This window comes from Felis catus, chromosome A3 (genome assembly GCF_018350175.1).
Source record: "Felis catus isolate Fca126 chromosome A3, F.catus_Fca126_mat1.0, whole genome shotgun sequence".
NCBI classification, from domain to species: Eukaryota; Metazoa; Chordata; class Mammalia; order Carnivora; family Felidae; genus Felis; species Felis catus.
Genome location: NC_058370.1, coordinates 91597609 through 91611794, shown reverse-complemented (window position 1 = coordinate 91611794; position 14186 = coordinate 91597609). Strand labels below are relative to the sequence as shown.

General features: G+C 43.8%; 1 long non-coding RNA gene across 4 annotated transcripts in view; it reads right to left on the bottom strand.

The window, feature by feature from the left end:
- LOC111559838 overlaps positions 1-14186 on the bottom strand; it is a 36878-nt gene that overhangs the window by 19558 nt on the left and 3134 nt on the right. For all 4 annotated transcript variants that reach the window (XR_006595683.1, XR_006595685.1, XR_006595684.1 and 1 more), the window contains 3 exons: positions 13209-13350; positions 11251-11475; positions 8887-9009 (listed from right to left, as the gene is read on the bottom strand). This is a non-coding gene — a long non-coding RNA (uncharacterized LOC111559838). The remainder of the gene's footprint in view (positions 1-8886; positions 9010-11250; positions 11476-13208; positions 13351-14186) is intronic.

The following is a 14186-nucleotide window of genomic DNA, read 5'->3' as shown; positions in this document are numbered from 1 at the left end:
AAGCCCCACCCTCAGAGATCTGATTGAATGGTCTGGGGAGTTTAACAGGTATCCCAGGAGAATTTGCTGCAGGTGCGGAGAGAGCTGCATTTTAAAAAACTAAGCAAAGATATTTTGAAATAAATACAAGCTGTGAGTGCAAGAAGTGATCCAATGTTCTCCATTCAGTGCAAGTGCCATCCCTTTGGAGAGCCCTCCTTAAATGGCCCAGCAAAGCAGTGTCTTACATCCCCGATCTCCAGCCTGATTTGAGGTCTGAGAGAGAAGAGTTACTGCAATGGGAGAAAGAAGATGAGTCTTGGGATCCAGTATAAACTCCCCCATGTAAGACAGAGGCTAATGAACAAGGGACACGTAGAGAGAAAAGTTAGGGTGTTCCAAAACCAGCAGAAAGGAGACCCTCAATAAGAAGAACAAGTGAAAGAAACAAAAGAAATGAGCAAAGAAATTATCCTCCTGAAGAATATCGAGTAGTATTGTTGCAAAACTCAGAGGCAGGCATAATTCTAATCTACAAATCATGGCCTGACAGCCAGCTCCTGTCCAGTCCTTTTCCACTGGGAGCCAGGTTCTGAGAATCCTTCCTCCTTGGACTCAACATTGCTGACACATCCCAGAAAGGATTAAGGATAAGAATGTGAGGTCCATGAAGCAGCAGTGATGGGATTAGTGGTAGTCCCAGGTTTTTTGTTTTTTCTTTTTGCAGGAGGAGTTATACGCAGCAATCTATAGGTAGGGGGAGTTTGAAGCTGTGTTTGCTAAGGGCGTTATGAGACATTGACAAAAATTATAATCTGCATCAAATTTATCTCCCAGATAGAGATAAGTGAGAAGGGTTTGTGGTTTAAATGCCTCTCCCCAGCCACCGTGTTCTAACACATGGGATAGAACTTGATGATTGGTTGGTTTTATTATCTTTCTCTGCCTTGCTGTTTCTCCCAGGTGAGAGAGAAGCTATGAAAGTTCCAGGGTTGTTAAGTTTGCACTTGCCAAGGTTTGGTCCAGCTCATATCAGGGAGAGTGTGCTGTTTCTGGTGGAGCCAGGACTACCAGCCACAGACTATCTGTGCAGGCGGATCATCAAGGCCACAGACAGGCTTCAATGGGGAAGCATGGCCGACCTAGAATGACCAGTGGTCTGTGTGTGTGTTAGTAGATTGTTTCCCACAGATGCTACCAGTCCATGTAGGCCATGAGTGGTTCCCAAACATGGCTGTTCCCTCTTAGTCCCTTGTGTGGAATTCTTCTTATATGTTTCTTATATGTCCAGAGACTGCTGGCTTGCTGGTCATCTCCACACAATCTCCCAGGGGGATCTCAAATTTGCCATGTTCCAAATTAAATTAATCATTTCCTACCTATCCAGATATGCTCCTGTATTTCTATCTTGATGGATGAAATACTCAGCCATTCAGCTGCCCAAACCACAATGTTAGGATCCTCATTCACTCCTCCCTCTGGCCTACCCTGGATCTACCAACCAAGACCTGTCTTATTAGTTTTACTTCATAAATGTTCCTCACACCCATCCTCTCCTCTGGATCCTTTAGCCACTGCTCTGGCTTAGGTCTACATCATTTCTTCAGTAGATCTGCAATCACTTCCTTACTGATCTCTCTTCCAAAGTTTTTCAAAGGAGAAAGGGCTATTGGCATTTTGAGAAGGACAGGTGTGCATTTGTGTACAATTTCCTAGTACTCTATGACTTTTAGCATCCATAGATGCATGCATGACATGTGGGCCCCTCTGATTGTAAGGACAATCTCTCCTCCCACAGATGGTGCTGGAAAGGTGTTTTAGTGCTGATCAAAGACCCAGCGATATCGAGGGAACAAAGTGGAACCATAGGAACTATCAGGGGGGAACTGAGACAAATCTGGAAGCAAGACCTGTCTCCTGAGGGGACTTTTATACCCTCCTGGTGTAGGAATATGCTCCTCCAAGGGCCTTAGATACAGCAGGCATCACATTTCTGCTCTACCACACCCTGTCCTCCTTCAGCTGTGTCTTTGGTCTCTTTCTTTTCCTCTTCTCATTCTACATATTACCCCAGGAGACTGATTTTACTTGCAAGCCCCCCGCCTCCAAGCTAGAAGCTGAATTCTTTTCAGTTTGGGTGGAAGGAAACCCCCCCTAGTCTGGCAAAAAAACACCCCCCGATATTAATCGACCTAAGGACTGGATCCCAACCTGTCAAAATATGCCAACATATGGTCCCATGGGAGGCACACCTAGGGATCCAGACACACTTGGACAGGCTACTCAAATGGGGACTTCTAAAATGATGCCAGTCCCCATGGAATACTCCTCTGCTGCCCATGAAAAAGCCTGGGACAAATGGTCACCATGCTGTACAGGACCTAAGAACCATTAATGAAGCAGTCATCACATGGCATTCAGCATTGTCTAACCCATACACTCTACTAGAATTCATACCCTTGGAAGCAAGATGGTTCACATGCCTAGATTTAAAAGACGCCTTCTTCTGTCTCCAGCTAGCACCTAATAGCCAACTCCTATTTGCTTTTGAATGGGAAAACCCTACCACAGGGCAAAGGAACAGTTCACTGGGACTAGACTGCCACAAGGATTCAAAAATTCACCAACCTTATTCAGTGGGGCGCTGGCATCTGATTTAGCCAGGTTTCTGGGACAGGACCTAGGATGTGTCCTCCTTCAGTATGTGGACGATCTTCTGCTAGTCAGTTCCACACAGACCCAGTGCTGGGAGTGAACCAGGGCCCTACTCAGGCTACTAGCAAGGCAGGATACTGGGTATCAAAGAAAAAGGTACAGGTTTGCCAGCAAGAAGTTAAATATTTGGGCTTTAAAATTTACCCAAAGCAAACAGTTGCCGGGAATTGAAAGGAAACAGGCAGTCTGTGCCATTCCAGCTCCCACTATCTGCCAGCAGGTCTGAGAGTTCCTGGGAGCAGCAGGATTCTGTTGAATATGGATCCCAGGGTTCTTGGAGTTGGCCAGACCTCTATATGAGGCACTAAGGGGGAGGAGAGAGCACCCCTTTTTTGGGGGAGGAGAGAGCACTCCTTTTATGGGGTCCTAATCAAGAAAAGGCATTCGAAACTATAAAAACAAAACTCTCAGAGACACCAGCCTTGGGACTCCCAGATGTATCACGAGATTTCAACCTGTTTGTACATGAGAAGAATGGGGTGACTCTGGGGGTTCTCACCCAGGAATTTGGAGCTTGGTGAAGACTAGTGGCATACCTTTCAATGCAGACTGACTCAGTTGTAGCAGGATGGTCACCCTATCCGAGGGTCACTGGCAGCCACTACACTTTTAATCAAGGAAGCAGACAAATTCACATTGGGGCAAAACCTAAATGTTAAGGTTCCCCATTTCTGTTATTACCTTGATGGGTGCCAGAGGGCGACACTGGCTAATGCATGCTCCGGTGATACATTATCAGGGACAGCTATGTGAGAACCGACGACTAAGATTGGAAGCTGTAAAAACTCTAAACTCTGCCACTTTCTAGTCTGCAGTGGCGGGGGCCCCCAGAACATGATTGTCTACCAGTACTTGATGAAGTCTATTCTAGCCGATCCAACCTATCAGGCCCTTACAAAATCCTGACCTCGTCCAGTACACCCACAGCAGCAGCTTCATGAACAAAGGCAAAAGATACGCTGGTTATGCAGAAGTCTCTGATTTTGAGGTCATGAAAGCAGCCCTTCTACAAGGATGGTCAGCCCAAAGAGCAGAACTGTGGGCCCTAAGAAGAGCACTAGAACTCAGTAAAGACAAACGGGCCAACACGTACACTGACTCGCACTATGCCTTGGCCACTGTACATGTACATGGGGCTCTATACAAGGAGAGAGGACTTTTGACTGCAGGAGGAAGAGAGATCAAAAATTGGGAAGAAATCCTAAATGCCCTATTAAGGGCAGTCTGGGAACCGAGGGAGGTAGCAGCCATCCACTGCAAGGGACACCAAGGAGGAAAGGACTCAGTGTCAGAAGGTAACCGATGAGCGGACACCACAGCTAAACAAGCAGTGGGAAAAGAAACAACAACCTCAACAATCATGCTGTCCTCAGAACTGCCAACTTCCCCAAGGTACACAATCCATGAAACAAAATGGGCACAATAGGAAAAAGGAGGCCAAAAGACAGATGGTGAGTACTTCCAGACCAGAGAGTCTATACATACCGGAGCAGCTAGCCCATCAGGTGGTTCTCCAACAGCAGGAGCTCACCCACTTAGGAAAAACTGCCCTTGAAACCTTATTGAGTTGTTACTATGTAATTGGTCAACTCCTGTCCCTCTGTGCCTCAGTCTTTCAATGCTGCCTCCTCTGTGCTCAAAATAATGCCAAACAAGTCCCCACTGGGCCCATGGAAATCCAATGCTGTGGTCAGGCACACTGCAAAGATTTAGAGGTAGGCTTTACCGAAATAAGACCCAGTAAAGGATACAAATATCTTTTGGTATTCATCTGCATGTTTTGGGGCTGGGTTGAAGCCTATCCCACATATATAGAAAAGGCAAGAGAAATAACCAAGCCCTTGCCAAGGGATATCATTCCCAGACATGGTATACTGTTAACCATAGGCTTAGACAACGGCCCAGATTTCGTGGCTGAGGTGGTGCAGCAAGTAGCCAAAGCCCTAGGTATCCAATGGAACTTACATGCAGCTACCAGCCCCAGAGTTCAGGGAAAGTGGAATGTATGAACCGGACCCTTAAATCAGCCATGGCAAAACTATGTCAGGAAACTAACTTGCCCTGTCCAGATGTACTAACTCTTCTCTGAATATGCTCTACACGCTGGGCAAAAATGGGATTCTCCCCATTCGAGATCCTATACGGAAGACCCTTCCACTAGCCAAATTCAAGGCGGACCTGACAGAGCTATGGAATTTAGAAACACAAAAACAACTACAAGGACTAGAGAAAACTGTATTTGAGACACATAGATGAGTGACAGAATACCTATTTCCCTAGGAATAACTGTACACCTCCACAAACCTGGGGATCAGGTTTGGATAAAAGATTGGAAGAAGGAACCCACTTACACCTACCTTGAAGGGTCCTTATTTAATTGTGCTAACCACGCCCACAGTTCTCAAGGTTGCAGGACTAACCACCTGGATCCACCATTCCCGAGTAAAGGCAGACCACCTGTCACCTGACAACCACTCAAAATGGAAAGTAACTGCTAACCAGGATAATCCTCTCCAGACCCCCCTTAAGAAGATAGCAGACGATAAGTGGCCTGCAGCCAACACCTGAGAACTCTCTGTAACCAGAAGCTTGAGGAAAATCAAGCAACTTAAATGAACTACAACAAATCGTTCTTTCTCAGATTTCCTTGTCATCCCCTACCTACTTCTCTTTCCATACTTGTTGCTATACTCTTTGCTGTAGGGCTGGACCTGCTAACTGGCGAAAGGGGAGGCCTATGTCTTTTCCTACATGAAGAATGTTGCTTCTATGTCAACCAATTGGGGATAGTCCGAAAATGGTCCAGCAGTTAAGGGAGTGAATCAACAAAGACAGGAATTAGCAGAGTCATGGAACTCTTGGAGCAACTTATGGAATTGGGCATCTTGGCTCCTCCCTTTAGCTGTCCTCCCCTAATGCTTTTCAGAGCCCTCCTGTGTGGTCCTTATATTCTTAATATGCTAACCAGGCTTGTTTCCTCTCATCTAGAAGTTATAAAACTCCAGATGATGCTCCAGTTGGACCATCCTAGCTGTTGCTACTCTCCTTTGGATGATGAAGAACCTTAGCTGCCTCACCCCTCCCTTCAGCGTCCCTGTCCAGCAGGAAGAATCCAGAATGGTCTTTGCCCCTCCTCCCATGGCAGCAAAGGGTTCCCTGGCCCCCACAAACTGATTTTCTGTAAGTCTGCCACAGCAGCTTGAGAATTAAGAGGGGGAAATGAGAAGAAAATCTAGTAAAAACAAGATAAAAGGGGCCAGCCAGATGTCCAAGGCTGGATACTCCCCCTGCATACTTTTGGCTTCTGTAATCTTGTTTGCCTCCTATGTCCACCAACTGCCCAAGTACCACTGATAAGTGTCCCCTCCCCTTTTTCTTTTGTCTCTCAACCCCCTACCATCCCAGCCATAAAAGGAGGCCGATGTCAAGGTTCAGGGCTCAGACTTTGGAGGTGACTCTGCTGGGCCGGCACAAGTGCACAATAAACAGTCTTCTCTGATTCCCTGAGTGCGTGTCGCTTGTCTTTTCCTGGGTGCCTGGGTAACACAGGGTGGGCTCCGAGAAAGAAAGTGTGGGGCAGGCAGTACCCTCTGGCCTCTTTAGGTCTTAAGCTTATAGTATTGGGGCTCTGCTGAGGCTGTTTAAAATGGTAGGCTAGACAAAGGGGTTCCAGGTGGAAAGACAGACATCCAATATGGATTTGACAAATTTCTTTTTTTTTTTAATAGTATTTTTTAAGTTCAGCAGTGGGGGGTGGGGGGTGGGGTGGGCAGAGAGAGAGAAGGAGAAAATCCCAGCCAGGCTCTGCACTGTTATCACAGAGCTGGACGTGGGACTTGAACTCACAAAACATGAGATCATGACCTGAGATGAAATCAAGAGTCAAACCCTTAACAGACTGAGCCATCCAGGTACCCCTTGACAAACTTCTTAAGAACTAAACCTAGCAGACAGAGTAGTAGAAACCAACTTGGGATCTTTATTTCAAACATTACTCACAGTATGCCCTCAACAAAAGTTAGTTCAAGAATTTAGAGGCACCTGGGTGGCTCAGTTGGTTAAGCGACCAACTATGGCTCAGGTCATGACCTCACAGTTCATGGGTTTAAGCCCTGCATCAGACTCTGTACTGACAGCTTGGAGCCTGGAACCTACTTCAGATCCTGTGTCTCTCTTTCTCCCTGCCCCTCCTCCACACATGCTCTGTCTCTCAAAAATAAATAAACATTAAATAAAATTTTTTTTTTAATGAATATGATAGAAATGCGGTAAAAAAAAAGAAAAAAAAAGGACATAAAAACTCAAGTTTACAAAATTTATTTCTTTTTTTTTTAATGTTTATATATTTTTGACAGAGAGAGAGACAGAGAGACAGTGTAAATAGGGAAGGGGCAGAGAGAGACAGAGACACAGAATCCAGAAACAGTCTCCAAGCTCTGAGCTGTTCAGCAGAGAACCAAATGTGGGGCTCAAACTCATAAATCAGGAGATCATGACCTGAGCTGAAGTTGGACACTTAACCAACTAAGCCACCCAGGCGTCCCATACAAAATTTCTTTCTTTTTTTTTTTTAAGTTTGTTTATTTATTTTGAGAGAGACAGAGACAGTGTGAGTGGAGGATAGAGAGCAAGAATCCCAAGCAGGTTCCAATCTGCCAGTGTAGAGCCTGCTGCAGGACTCCAACTCATGAAACCGTGAGATCGTGACCTGAACCAAAACCAAAAGTCGGATGCTTAACTGACTGAGTCACCTGGGTGTCCCTCAAATTTACAGAATTTAAAAGCAGATAGTATGGGGACTGAGTAGGTCCTAGGGGAATTACTATGTGGACCCACAACAAACATTTAGTGAGCACTTACTGGGTGTCAAACATGCTAGGAACTGGAAATGAACGGTGGAATAAGACATCCTTGACCTCCTGAAGGTGCTGTTATAGAGCATGCCTTTCTCATAGGGCATGAATCCTCCCTTTCTCTTTCTTCTCTACTAGGGATTTTCTGACCATCCTTCCAGACTAAATTCAAATCTTACTTGCTCTATGAAACCCTGTCCAACAGCTCTACAAAAAAAGAAAATTATCTCTTTCTTCTCTTTGCTTCTAGAGCATTCTTTTAAACTTGTTTTATGTTTTTTGTGCTTTATTGCTATTATTTGTTTCTATTTTTGTCTCCTCCACAGAGTGTGTGTAAGAGAAACACTTTGTGCTGTTTGGATTTGACTCTGTTAGATTCATGATGTTAATTAAAATTTGACTCACAAGTGGGTTTTGAAAGCAGTAGATTGTGAGCAGTATATTCTAAAAATGGAGAAGAGAACAGAAACCATCAAAGTGATCCAGACATTATGAGGATGAATAACATCTCATGAAATTTGTTTCTGTTACCTATTTGGTTGTCCTGAGTCACAATAAAATGTTCTTATTGAGGATAAGTAAAATAACAAACAAACAAACAAACAAACAAATAAATGGAGGCTCAGAGAGTTGGCGTAGACCCTAGGAAGAAAACTATATCCGGAGATTCTGAATCTTTCAAACTATGACGGGATCTGCACCATACAGAGAGCAGTGGGCCAACTGATACAAGTTCATAGCTTAAATGAGCAAATAAAAGAACCAAGGGTTTTGATGGAGGCAACAAACTATGTCTGTGAAGATGGTAAATATTTTAGATTTTGTGGGCTATAAGGTGTCTGTCATAACTACTCAACTCTGCCATGGTAAGGCCAAAGGAGTCGCAGACAATATGTAAATGAACGAATGTAACTGGATTCCAATAAAATTTGAATTTCGTATATATTCAGGTGTCATGAAATATTCTTCTTCTTTTGATTTTTTTCAATTATTTAAGAATGTGAAAGCCATTCTTAGCTAATCATGTTTTAAAATATACCATTTCTTTTAAGTAAAATGTTTATTTATTTATTTTGAGTGAGAGAGAGTGTGAGTGGGGAAGGGGAAGAGAGGGAGGGAGACAGAGAATCCTGACCAGGCTCCTCACTGTCAGCACAGAGCCCAATGCAGGGCTCGAACTCATGAACCATGAGATCATGACCTGAACCGAAACTAACAGTCAGATGATTTACCCACTAAGCCACCCAGGCGCTCCTAAAATATACCAGTTAATAGAAAATATGAGGTCTAGTAAGGTCTACACATCAGGTCTACACTAAAAAGACAGTTTGTTACTCACCGTTCCCAAGAGGAAAGGGTCCATCATGTCAAGGGATGGGGGGAGGGGAGAGCACACAGGAAGCACTAGGGTCACTCCAGAGAACAGGGAGAAATTGCAGGCAAAATCCCTTTTTTCTGGTTTCTGTGGGAAGGAATGAGTGAGTCAGGGTAAGCGTGCTTAGGATTGGCTACTTTGAATAATTTCAGCAGGCTCTGGGGCACAGGGTCTGTCCCTGGTTATCTAGTACCTGGCCCTGGGGGGATTAGGGCAGGTGGATAGTGGCCTGGAGTGTGAGAGCCCAATAAAGGGGATGGTTGGGTGTGTGGGCTCTAGACTGGTTGGTTTGTATTTGAACAGTGTGCTCATACGTCTTTAAGAATTGACTAATTCAGGGAAGGCCAGGGTCCAGGTGTCAGAGCATCAGAATACAGAAAATAAAAGACATGGTTAACACACACGGACCGTGTGAAAACAGGGGCAGGAGGGGCACATGGGTGGCTCAGTCATTTAAGTGTCTGACTCTTGATTTCAGCTCAGGTCATGATGGTTTGTGGGATCCAGTCCTGTGTGGGCTCTGACAGTGTGGAGCCTGCTTGGGGTTATCTGTCTCCCTCTTTCTCTGCCCCTCACCTGCTCAAGCAATTGATCTCTCTCTCAAAATAAATAAATATACATTAAAAAAATTAAAAACAAAATAGAAGGCAGGCCAGATTTGGCCCATGGGCTATAGATTGCCATCCCATGGGTTAAGAGCCCAAAGATAACGTTGAATGTCACACACGCAGTTGTTGTGAAAAATAAGTATTTTATAGTAAATTAATAAATGTGCCAAATCATGAAGCTTCTTGATTCTTGCACATAAACATTAAAGAGAGAAATCATAATTTAGGATAGTAAGAAACACCTGCATCCATTCAAACTTAAGGAAGACCTCATCTTATTTGGCCTATGTATTCTGTTCATTCTGCCCCTCTAGTCCTCAGAACATGATATTCCCTAACCTGCACTATCTGTCTTTACTGAGAAGGGCAATAGCTAGAACAGAACTAGGAATTCTCAAAGTAGTTGTCAACATGGTTATATCTGCACAAGCCCTCTAGTAGAATGTTAGTGAAATCTCTGTCATCTCATCATTTTACCCAAGACTAAATTAAAGTTTTTAGAGTTCGTAATCTAATTATACCATTGTGAATCCCTGAAGGCAAGGATACTGTTTTCCTTCCCATTACTTCCTCCTCCTCCTCTTCCTCCTCCTCCTCCTCCTCCTCCTCCTTTAGAGTAGAATTTAGTGATTTATCACTTACATACCACACCGAGTGCTCGTCCCAACAAGTGCCCTCCTTAATGCCCACCACGCATTTAGCCCATCCCCCCACCCAACACCCTTCCAGCAACCCTCAGTTTGTTCTCCATATTTAAGAGTCCCTTATGGTTTGCCTTCCTCTCTGTTTTTATCTTATTTTTCCTTCCCTTCACCCATGTTCATGTGTTTTGTTTCTTAAATTCCAAATATAAGTGAAATCATATGATTTTTATCCTTCTCTGAGTTATTTTGCTTAGCATGATACATTCTAGTTCCATCCATGTTGTTGCAAATGGCAAGATTTCATTCTTTTTGATTGCTGAGCAATATTCCATTGTATATATACTACATCTTCTTTATCTGTTCATCAGTCAATGGACATTTGGGCTCTTTCCATAATTCGGCTATTGTTGATAGTGCTGCTATAAACATTGGGGTGTATGTGCCCCTTCGAATCAGCATTTTTGTTTCCTTTGGATAAATACCTAGTAGTACAATTGCTGATTTGTGGGGTAGCTCTATTTTTAATTTTGTGGGGAACCTCTATACTATTCTCCAGAGTGGCTGCACCAGTTTGCACTCTCACCAGCAGTGCGAAAGTGCTTCCCTTTCTCCACATTCCCACCAACATCTGTTGTCTCCTGATTGTTCATTTTAGCCATTCTGACAGCTATGATGTGGCATCTCATTGTGGCTTTGATTTGTATTTCCCTGATGATGAGTGATGTTGAGCATCTTTTCATATGTCTGTTAGCCATCTGGATGTCTTCTTTGGAAAAGTGTCTATTCACGTCTTCTGCCCATTTCTTCACTGGATTATTTGTTCACTAGGTGTTGAGTTTGATAAGTTCTTTATAGATTTTGGATACTAACCCTTTAATTGATACGTCATTTGCAAACGTCTTTTCCCATGCTGTGTCTCCCTCTCTCTCTCTGCTCCTCCCCATTCACATTCTGTCTCTGTCTCTCTTTCAAAAATAAACATTAAAAATTAAAACTTAAAAAATGAGTTTTTAAAAAAACTACGTATGTGTTCATTTCATAATGGAATAAGAAACGGATGCACAGTCCACACCCACCTCTTCTCTCCATCCTGTGCCTTTTGTGGAGTGTTGCTGGACAGCTGTAGTATAGTGCCCAGCATGTGGGCTCCAGAGCCACAGTACTAGGGTTCATATGCTGTGCCTTGTGACTTCGGGTCTCAGTTTCCTCATATGGAAAATGGGGATAGTAATAGCACCCATCTCCTATAATTGCTCTGAAGACATGATGAGCAAATACATGCACAATATTCAGAATGGTGTCTGCAACACAGTAAGGCCCAAATCAGTGTTAACTATCATTACTATTTGTACATGATGTTAATACCTAAAAGAAAACATAGCAAGCATAATGACATGAAATGGTTATAAAAGTCTGCTTACAGTGTTGTGTTGAGTTGTGACACAGGTTAGAAGACTTTCCATTCAAAATAACAAAAAGAAAATAGTTGTGTTGCTCAAAACCATACTCTAGCTATGGGAAGATCCTGGTTCTGCAAACCATGTCCTTCCAGGCTCTGGAAGGCCTACGTTTGGCTCTGTTTAGACTGCCCTCTGGTGGAGAGCTTGCAAGAGGGCTGGAGGCTACAGGACCACCATATTCTCACTTAACACAACAAAACAAAAACACATAGACAAACTCCCCTTCACTGTTTGCAGAAAGTGATTTTTTAATGGAACTGTCTCACTAGCCAACAGCCCGCAGCATGGGTTGTGGTGTGGACTCCGGGTTCTGATTGTCAAATATGCCCTCCTTGTGAGGCCCACTGAGCTCTGCCATGCTTTTCAGTGCACAAAGCATTGCTTTAATCCTTACCAATGTGTGATGGGCACATTCATCCCCATTTTAATGATGAGGACACTGAGATTTATAGAAAATCAATGACATGCTCAACATCACACATCAATAATGTATTGGGTTGTCTGTTATTTTGTTTTTGTTTTTTTTTGTTTTTGTTTTTGTTTTTTTTTTGAGAGAGAAGGGGGGTGGGGAGAGAATCTCAACCAGGCTCCATGCTCAGCACAGAGTCTGAGACAGGGCTCAGTCCCACAACCCTGGGATCATGACCTGAGCCAAAATCAAGAGTTGGGTGCTTAACTGACTGAGCCACCCAGGTGCCCCTGGGTCATCCATTATTCACTGTGCCAAGTAGACCCAGGGACAAGGAACTGAATAATCCCCTCACAAGGGCTCAGGGAGTTCTATGAGAAAACCATTACGTGTAATGGTTGCTGGGGTAAGAGCTGGCCCAGTGGCCTGGGGGAATGGTCAGAAATGGCACTTATACAGACCTGGAAGAGTCTTATACAGTCCCCAGGAAGAGTCCCCAGAAGTGGAGCAACTGAACTCAGTCTTGAAATAGGAGTGGCACCTTGACAGATGACAACATCTGGGGAATATAGGCCTCCTGAAAGGCCTGGGGAGTAAAACCTCCCTTGTAATATAATACCTTGTAAGACACATGGGACCCAGCATAAACTATAATATACATTTAATCTTTTTACTTTGATCATTAAGTTTAAATTTTTAAAATTATTACTTTTTCACAATTTGAGTTCATTATTAAAATTCTGAAAATTACAGAAACACAAATAATAAATATTTTGGTTTACATATTTCAGATCCTTTTTGTCTGCATAAAGAACAGTGTATATATCAACCCAACGAGAAGTCAGGAACATTCTCCTGTGTCAACACGCATGCACATTCAACACATTCTTAACGTTTGCCGAGGGTTAAATCTCATAGTTGCACCACAATTCATTTGGCTGCTACCCTGCTGGTGGACATTAGGGCCATTTACTGAACAACTCAGAAGCTATGCCAAGCTGAGCTGGAGAATGGGGCCGAGATACAAGCAAGCTGGGGACAAATCAAGTAATAATTACTCAGTGACCCACCCTTGCCTTTCTTATAAGTTATTTGCCTTAGATTTAACTGAGATTCTGAAAAGTAATCTGGGTATTTTGCAAGAAGAACAAATAAGCAGAAGTACCCTTTGAAACCTTAAATGTAGACGTGGGTTGTATGCAGTGAAATCTCAGAGCCGGGCTGAAGTGGCCCCTGGGAACAGGTGGGTGTATGAAGGCACCAGACTGGTGATCTTCCTGAGGATGAGTTCGTTATGGGAGTAGAACCTGAAATGGAATATAACCCTGTTTTAAAAAAGAAACAAATATAAAATATTCCGATGTCACTTTGTCTTGTTTTGAAAATGAAATTTGTGTCCACAAAAGTGTGGTGTGCTTATATCTTAATGAAGCCTTACAAGATTTTCTGAGCTCCAACATAGACATGAGTACTTTAAAGACTCCCAATGGTGTGACCTTGAAATCAACACACCTTGGCTACTTCTTCCCCCTCTTCCCCTTTTCTTCACCCTCTCCCAGTTGCTTGATTACCAACTTTGTGCCAGATGTATTGCAGGCACTGGGGATACATATGGAAACACACAGACCTTACCTGTGAAGACCTTTTGCACAGTCCCTGGGCCAATGGCAAATCTACAAATGCGCACGTGAGGGCCGTGTGTGTAGGTCTGAGGGAAGCAAGTACAACGGTGTCGATGGAGGTCAAAGAGCTTTACAGAGCAGCTGACGTTTGAGCAGAATCTTGCCAGGAAGCAAGGGGGAGATGCTTGTGCAAAGGCACCAAGGGTGAAATCATGAGAAGTACACAGAGAGAAGTACATGGCACCCGGAGTGCTGGGAGTCTGCTGGAGGTGCAGCCAAGGCTGGAGAGTGAACAGGGCTTTCTACAGAGACAGACTCAGCCTTTCTGCCACTCCCAGTGAGGAGGCATCAAAGGACTTAGTGAAGAAATTACAGTATGTGATCACTCATGATCTTTCTTGGTTCCTTGCCTGCAAGCATACTCCACCCTGAAATGGCCTTCCCAATCCCATCTTCCTCTTCATCTGGCTAACTCTGATTCATTCTTTAAGTTTTAGCTCAAAGGTCACTTCCTCCAAGAG